The sequence below is a fragment of the Egretta garzetta genome, unplaced genomic scaffold, assembly GCF_000687185.1.
Source record: "Egretta garzetta isolate BGI_Z169 unplaced genomic scaffold, ASM68718v1 scaffold715, whole genome shotgun sequence".
NCBI classification, from domain to species: domain Eukaryota; kingdom Metazoa; phylum Chordata; class Aves; order Pelecaniformes; family Ardeidae; genus Egretta; species Egretta garzetta.
Genome location: NW_009259787.1, coordinates 269,540 through 278,736, shown reverse-complemented (window position 1 = coordinate 278,736; position 9,197 = coordinate 269,540).

The window sequence follows — 9,197 nt, the reverse complement described above, 5'->3', positions numbered from 1 at the left end:
CTTGCCGTGTGGTCCTTCCAGTTGATATCCGGATAGTTGAAGTCTCCCATGAGGACCACAGCCTGCGATTGTGAGGCTACATTTAGCTGTCTATAGAAGGCCTCATCTACTTCCTCATCCTGATTGGGTGGCCTATAGTAAACACCCACCACAGTGTCACCCATGTTGGCCTGCCCCTTAATTTTCACCCATAAGCTTTCAACTTGTTCTTCATCTGCTCCCAGGTAGAGTTCTATACATTCCAGTTGCTCTTTTACATAAAGAGCAACTCCACCACCTCGTCTCATAGGCCTGTCTTTCCTGAAGAGCACATAGCCATCGATGACAGCGTTCCAGTCATACGTGTTGTCCCACCATGTCTCTGTAATCGCAATGAGATCATGGCCCCGCAACCACATACAGAACTCTAGCTCTTCCTGCTTGTTCCCCATGCTGTGTGCGTTGGTATAAAGGCATTTCAGTGAGGCAGTTGAGCACCTAGGCTTCCCTGGAGGGATGAAAGAGGATCTGCCACAGCCAAACCCACATTTAGGGCAGTTGGTCTTCTGGTTTTTGAGATGGGAATTAGCCACAGCACGTATATTGCTGCTCTGAACAGACACACTTGTTCCCCCATCAGATGTGACTGCGATCTGACCCCGCACCCCACCCCCCAAGTCCTTTAGTTTAAAGCCCGTCGTACCAAGTTGGCCAACCCACTGCCTAGGATTCCCCTGCCGCGCCTAGAGTTGCTTACAAGAGAACTGTTTTGTTTATGGGGTTTGTAGATATAATAAGAAATGCTTACAACTGTATGAATTTTACTGAACCCTGAAGAACTTTTATAATCTGTGCTCACTGTAAATCATTTGTTGAAGGCAGGTGCAGGTGAAATGCCATGCTATTGATGAAATGTCCATTGCAAATCTCAGACGGACAAAGTTGGATTTGCAGTAAAATAGAGGACTTTTCATCCTCACTGTATCATTTTCATTTTGAATATGAAGATTTTTCATAGAAAATTGACCACAGATTTCCTCAGAAAATATTCTTATCTTCAGGTCAAAATGGCCACTTGATGAGAAACCATCGTAAATGTAACACACATAAACACATGGATGGGTAACCAGAGAAACAGAGCCTAATTTGAAAGTTTTAACAGATCAGATCCTAATCCTTTTTCTTCAGATTCTTGGTTCATAAACTTTTACATAATTTCTATTTTTCATTCCAAGATGAAGGCAAAAAGAGTCAAAACTTTAAATTTTTTGTGGGAATTTTGTTCCCAGCATCATGCAGATATTACACTATTATTCATAAGCATTTTTATTACTTTTCTTGAGAAAGACATGAGAGATGTTCCTCAGATTGACCATCACATTTCTTCAGTTTTTCATACGCAAGAATGCTGTACCGGCCTTTTTTCATAGTAGACTGGCTGAGAATGGTAAAAGGTTCACTGCCATAACATTAAATTTAGCTTGAGTGAACCAGCTTGATCTTCCTGCTTGTCAGCAATTTCATCCATAAAATAGGGTAGTAGTCATCTTAATTTCATAGATGCTTGTAAAAATTGGTCTGTTTTGGCCACTAGCTCTTTGAAGATTTTTAAGTATTGCTGATAGATTTTTGTACTAGTACTCTTCACCTGGTAAAGCGTGGTCTTCCAAATTTTTGCCTGTGACAGCTTATTGGGTTTAGTAAGAATACTCCTATGAGAAGAAGTGTGAAAGGTCTGGTTATAGAATCAAGCACTATTATTTTAAAAGTACAGTCAAGTCTTTAGTTATTTCTTTCCAAAACTGAAAAGGTAATCACCCACAAAGTCTGTAATTGCTAAATAGTTAAGTCAGTATGTGTGTGTTAGGTTTGGGGGCAGAGGCATGAAATGTCCAATAAAATTAATTTTGTTTGATAAAGCTATTTTGTCATCAGTTTGTTGTTGGACCTGTGACAGTGCATAAAACTCTGCAAAGATAATCAAGAACCTGATTTGACAGGGCAACCTTGATTACTGTGGCTGGAATGGCAAACAGCTTTCTGAATAGGATAGGCTCTCTGATACCAGTCACTTTCAACAAATCTGTTAACCATTTTAACACCTTGCTTAGGTAGAAAGGTCAGCTATCTGACTGCCAGGAATAGGAATTTTACAAAGGGGTGAGTAATGAGATCTGTTTCCTCTCCAAATGAGAACAATATTACTGTGTTAATGTGTTTCTGAAGCAGACCAAGGAAAGACAGATACAACACTTAATGTAATACATTCTTTTATTCATTACAGTTTAGGTAATTGGTGGAAATCATTCAACCAGACTGATAAAGGCTTGTGTATTGCAAAGCAGCATTTTGAATAAGTTTTTTCTAGGATTGAAGCTGTAGAGAAACTGGAATGCACTAAAGAAAACCAAAGTCCTTTTGAGTGAAGCATATCGTATGACACATAGCAATGATTGCTCATAGAAGCAATGCAACTGGATACAGTCTTGAATGTGTTACACATTCTGCCATTTATCTGTTTCAGTGTACTGGGTCTGGCTGGAGTGAAGTTAACTTTCTTGTTATCGGACAGTATAGTGCTGTACTTTGGATTTGTGACTAAAGCAGTGTCAATAACACCAATGTTTTGTCTCTTCCTAAATGGTCCTTGCACAGTATCAAGGCTTTCTCTTTTTCCCAGTCTGTCCAACCCCACAGTAAGTAGGCTGTCAGGCAAGAAATTGGAAAGGGACACAGCCAGGACAGCCAGCCCAAATTGGCCAAAGGGATATTCCATACCGTGTAATGTCATGCTCAGCAATAAAGGTGGTGTAGCAAAAGAAAATGTTGTTTGGGGTTTTTAATGTTTTCCAGGGTGGCTGTTGCTCAGAGATTGGCTGAGCACCAGTCTGCTTGTAGGAGGTCGTGACTGATTACCTTTGCATCACTTGTTTTTTGTCTTTCCTTCCTTTACTGAACTGTCTTTTTCTCAACCCATGAGTTTTCTTGCTTTTGCTCTTCCTGTTGTCTCCCCTGTCCTGCTGGGCAGGTGGGAGCAAGTGAGAAGCTGTAAGGGTGCTTGGCTGCTGACCAGGGTCAGCCCATTACAGTGTTATATCTATAAAATAGTTTTCTTGCACTCTCAGTTGCATGTGGTGTTTGTATCGGAGAAACAGCAAACACTTGTCTTTTGAAAACATAACAGTGTTGTAGGTCATAGCACGTGAAGATTACCTGACTCCCAAGTTTGAGCCTATATGGCTCAAATATACACATATCCATATGAACTATTCAGTCGTACTGCTCAGAATTCATTGCCTCCAAGTTTCATCAGAAACAAAGGAGCTTCTGGGCTTACTACAGTAACCATTAATCTCATGCATACCTTGGCTGATGCAAATTTACCCACTAAAAATCTACCAATCTGGATAAAAAATTACGTGGCCTTTGTTTTGTTCGAGCTTGAATTTGGACTTTTTTTTTTTTATGAATAGATTGACACCAAAAGACTTCCACCTATCTAAGCAAACTTATATGTATTTCCCCTGACATCAGGAAGTGTTCTAAGTATGAAGAACATTCATTTGATTTAGAGATTTTATTGAGCATAACTAGTCTTGATATGTTTTGTTTGGCACAACATACTTGGTGTAGTGGCTTCGTGGTTGAATTCTGCAGACTTTGTGCAACAAGATCCCCATTTAATGGTTTAGTCTGGCCATATTTCAAAACCAGACAAAACACGATGCACTTTTTTATTTAATGGTTTCTTTTCCAATTTTTGGCTTTCATTTGGGATTTTTTTTTTTTTAAGAACACAGTATGCCCTTATATATGAGTGGCAGCAGCCTGCTAAAAAAGAATGCTTTTTGCAATATTAGATGTCAAGAATGCGTTTACATGTTGCTGTAATAATTTTTAAACCTTGAATATCACTATACTTACTGATGAAGATATTAATCTAACTGGGGAAGCTGGAGGGTAGCAACAATTTTTGCTAAGTACATGAAGAATTAGAACTCAAGAATCAGTAAACACTGGGATGATCTGTAGATTTTCTTTTACATTGGGAGATGCAAGCAGGCACCAAAGGTGATATGCAGTTCACATAGATGGCTTAGAGTGTGAACATCTATGTCTTTGCTAGGAACCTCTGAGGGTCAATGGAATGAAATGGACACTTCTAGAACATGATTCATCTAAGTCATTGCAAAAAAAAAGCTTTAGGGTGAGAGGAATGACAACTTAGAATTGCCCTTCTGTGCTGACTATAAGGAAAGCCCAGAAAACTAGCTTATATGTAGACATCTTGATTTGGACAGAGTAATCCCATCACTGGTTTCATTTCCAAGGACTGCAGGATCCCTATAAATGTACGTTATTTCTATCATATTTTTAGGCATCTAGACAGCCTTAAAAAAATCTGGCCTACAGTTCCCAAGGAACTTGCTTAGATAACTGCACAGGCATTAGACTAGCATCCAAGCACTATGATTCCTGTCCTTGCAAAGACTAAAGAACTTGGGACTTACTGATCAGGTAAGCGCCTCAGTTCAGAACGCTGGAGCTCACTGATGTCAGTAACAGAAACATAGTTTAAAGGGAAGAAAATATAACCTAACCTAATGTAATAGGCTGAGTGTTCAAGGTTGACCTGAAGAAAAATACTTGAAAAGCAGTGGCGTAGTTCATGATTTTCTCAGTTGCTCAGCTGTAAGTCCCAAGAACAATTCGCTATCATTTCTGATACCAACAGAGGTGCTTGCTTTGAATTTAGGTTTTAGTTACTCATTGCATAATTACTGTCTGTGCTCTTCGAAACTGCTTATTTGGTGACCTTGAAAGGGGGTATTTTCTTACAATGCTGGTGCTCTATTTTTAAAGCTAAAACACTTGACAGAGCCTGGTGTTCTGTTTTGAAGAGAGAGCCTGTTTTCAAAAGCTTTCAGGATACTTTATGTTTAAAAAATGTATTTTTACTACTACAGAACATGAAATCATTGTTGCATTTTATACCATATTACTTTCCTATGGAGGCTTATAGGAAAGAAGAAGAATCAGGTGTCCTGCCTTGTAAGTTATACGTTAAAACTTTGGTAAGTACGTAGTTCAGACACAATAGTCAGTATAGTTCATATGGAGTCTCCAAATTTCAGTGATTTGCATGTGAACAAGTAAAGTATAGAGAAATCCAGAAAGTAAGTACTGTTTTTGTACTTTTCAGGCAAAAAGTCTCTGGTATCCTGCAAAAAGTCTCTGGTATCCTGCAATCTTTAAACAGCAAGGCATGCAAGGGTAACGTGTGCCACATTCCAAGACATGTTGTGCCAACATAGCACAATGTGGTACCTCAAGAGATACTTGCATATCCACAGGCTATGTTGTAAGGAAGTGGCTGCACTGCTTCAGTTTGGTTTCAGCTACAATACCTCCGCATGTCACTGCTTCATACTTTGCAGACCCACCCAATCAGTGTGTCACTGAGAAAGTACATTCGTTACCTACTTCGTTATTAGACTCCTGTGAAATATGGTTTGCCCTACCCATTGCAATACACCAGTGTGCAACCGTAGGTGACAGGCAGAAATGTAGCTTCTGGATAAAGTCAGTTTAGCTGGATAAATGACCTAATACTTCTGCGCTTAGTTCTTACACCATTCTTATCCTTAGATATCTGAATTGCCTTCAGTTGGGCATTAAAAAACCGTGACTAATACCTGTCATATGTAGTTTGCTCTTACCCTTCATCTTATATACAAAATGCAGTCTTGTTTTGCTAGGGTTCTATTTATTTTTACTATACCCATATAAACATGTGTTATGTTAGTGTAATCAAAGCACTTGGTCTTAGAAGCAGGAGTAGAAACTGGCAAAAATTTTGAAGACCTTTAGTTTCCTTTCATATTCTTACACTACTTCACACAAAAAGCATTTCTATAATGACTAATAGGCTTTAAAGTTTCATTGTTCCAGAGGTACTGGCTGTCAGTCATGGTCTTTATCTTGGCATATGTCTTTTAGATACAATGAGACTGAGGAACGAGTATGATGAATATAAAGGTCTAAACCTTTAGCCTGTGTCCACATTCTCTGATAAACCAGCTTTATGTGGACAGTGTGTTATCTTTATGTCAGCCTGGGCAGCTAAGGATATCGGTGCAGCTCTCTTTATAGGACAGATTTCCCCAGAGACTGATGTCTTTAGCCTTGCTGCAGTTTCAAGTGTAAGGCTCCAAGTAACATTAGGCCCTCAGATGAAGGCAAAATTCTGGATCTTCCTTCATCCCATTTGTATGTAAGCCAAGAGGGAAACCAGCTATAGAAAAGCATCCATTCCTGTTATTGTCTTGTGTGGGAATACCAAACAAGATTTGAGGGCTATCATTCTGAAAAATGTCAAAATGACAAAACCATGCAGTCACATTGGATCCAACAGCTACAAGCATAGTGTCAAAAATCAAGGTTTTTATTTTGCTGAAAAATTTGGAAAAAAATAAACTCCAAACCAACAGCAACCCAGAGTTCAATTTTTTCAATGTAAAATAGACTAAAGAAAAAAAAAAAGGATGGGAAAATCACCCATAAAAATTATACTAGTTCTGAATTAATCAGAATATTCTGTGTAGAAAACACGAAAGCTAAAGAGGTTTGGTGTCCAGCTCTGAGAGGAAGCACGGAAGTCATGTGAACATCAGTTCAAGCCCTCTTTCAGACTCTGGTTTCACAACACTATGAGGTTCAAAAATCAAACTGTCTAGAGCCACAGTCCAGAGCCTTAGGGGCAAGTTATAAACCAGGTATGCTACTGAAACTCACTGGGTTTTAGGCTTTAAAAAACACCAACAGGTGAGACAGCAGGAGAAGACATAGCTTTGCAGAAGGATACTGACTGTATTTCATCAAAAGTTCATAAAAATGAACTTTTGTGCCTCCTGTGACACAACAAAGCCTTAATCAAATAAATGGTCTGAAGAAAACTGTTTTGTTGGAAAATTCTCAGCCAGTGTCATGAAAGCCCCAAACTGTCAGTCATACAACAATATTTTCCAGAATGATTTTCCAAGTTTAGTGGCTTTTTTGTAGTTATTTGGATGAGGAGGGATAGTGAAAAAAGTTTATCATATGTCCACTTACACAAGTCAGTCCTGTTAACTTGGTGACTTTTGAAAAATGCAGTTGCCAAATGGAACAACATTTCTGGAAGATGTTTAGGTGTAAATGGTACATTAAATCACAGTGGACTTCAAGCACAACAGCAACAGGTTTAATCCTGTTGGATCATCTGCATAGTATATCAATTCTACAAATATCAATTCATTGGTAGGAAAATATCTCCATCTAAATTAATTTAAGAAATTATATTGTGTTTTGTTTCTTCTTGTGCTGATTTCTAGTAATCATCCACAATTAGCACACAACACTTTTAAGTTTCTGTGGTTGGTTTTATAATGTTCAACACATCGTAACTCTCAGCAAAGTTTTCCATGGCTTTGCCATCATCACTGGTTAATATCAAAGTCAAGTAAATACAGAAAAAAGAATTCTCTGGTGGCCGGTGATTGCTACTGGGCAAGGAAGAGAAGTTAAAGGTGCCTTGAGTGGTGGCTCATGACATGAACCACACAAAACCCATTGTTTGTAATTGGAAAGTAAACCTATGTATGGAAAAAGAACTCCATTTATATGAGATTTGGGCACTTCTTGCCATAATTTTAAAGATCCAGATTAATTCAACAATACGTACATAGACTTCAAGATCACCTTCAAGACTTTCTTAAGGCTTTAGAAACTTTTTAGAAGTTTTACAAACTTTTAGAAGGTCCCATTGATCTAAGATCTGAGCAAGATGAGATACCTTTACAGTACCTTGGCTAGGCATCCATTCTCAGTTACAAGCCACACTGTAGTGTAACCTCTGAGTATAAGGAATCCAGCAAGGAACTTTCTGACAGTAGGTAACTGCTTTGCAAAGCAAGTGCTAAATTAGTAGTTAGATTTAGAGTTGGTATTGTTTAGAACCTGTATTAGAAGGCCAGGCTTCATTGCTTGATAAATATGTTGTCAGCAAAACCAATAATCAAACACCTTTCATATTGCCTTAAAACTAACAAAACTTTGTTAAAATCAGGTTAACAAATCTTTCAGATGAACCTATGTTGACATGTACATTTGCATTGTTAATACTATTTCCTGACACTAGGAGTCTTCGCAACTCTGTAAAAGGTCTTAGTGAATTGAATTTTGAGATGTTGGATATATTCTAAACTTGTTCAGTTGAATCCCAAAGGGATTGGCCACGTGAGCTAGCTATAGAGCAAAACTACCTTACTTATGAGTCTAAAAAGCCTGGCTTCCATCTCTAACATTTAGTGAACCTTTTTCTCAAGGGTGATGTTCTCTGTTGAATCACCCCTTTTCTTTCCTTACCTCCTACACAGACTCAAATGTCTGTTTAGTTGTTTGGAGATCATAGTCAGGCAGAGCCTAAATGTCAATGTCTTTGATTCTTCTTCTGATGCTTGGAAAGTAGAAATAAAACTCAATTTCTTTGGAGGGCTGTGATGTGGAAAGGTCTAAGGATTAAACAAATATCACACTGGATCCATTCTGAAGATGCTACTGCTCTCAAATTCAAAAAAAGTAACATTGATTCTCCTGTCAGCATCAAGGCATCCTTTCTGCTCATCCATTCACTCTTAGTAGATACATGCAATGGGAAGTTAAAATGCCTTGCCACTCCATATCACGTTACCTGCCTAATTGCGTGCCGTCAGCAAACTCAAGGGTTGTTACAGGGACAAAAATAACACGACTGCTGTAGAAACCACATGTTTTCTATCACACAGAGGAAAAAAATAAGGTCAGTGTGGGCTTGAAGGGTTGTAAAGCTTTAGTCTGCCTGAATTATTTTATGCTTGTGAAAGTTAAGCAGATGAGAAACACATTAAATAAGATGACAGAATTTAGATTATACCTCCTCCCTTCCTGTGCCCCTTCCTGGTCTTTAGCTCAGTGGATGAACTCCTCCCCCCTTTCCTTTTTTTTTTTTTTTTCCAATTTGTTAAGATGCTGAAATCTGCTTTGTGTGATTTATGAAGGAACTTGAAGCGATTAGTTTCACAGTGCATGAAAATTCCTCAGGTTCAGAGGGATGTCCAATCTGTTACACCGTGAGCTGTTGACTGGATGAGAACATGAGCAGCTCGGAGCCATAAGGAGATTGTGTTGAGTTATTAAAC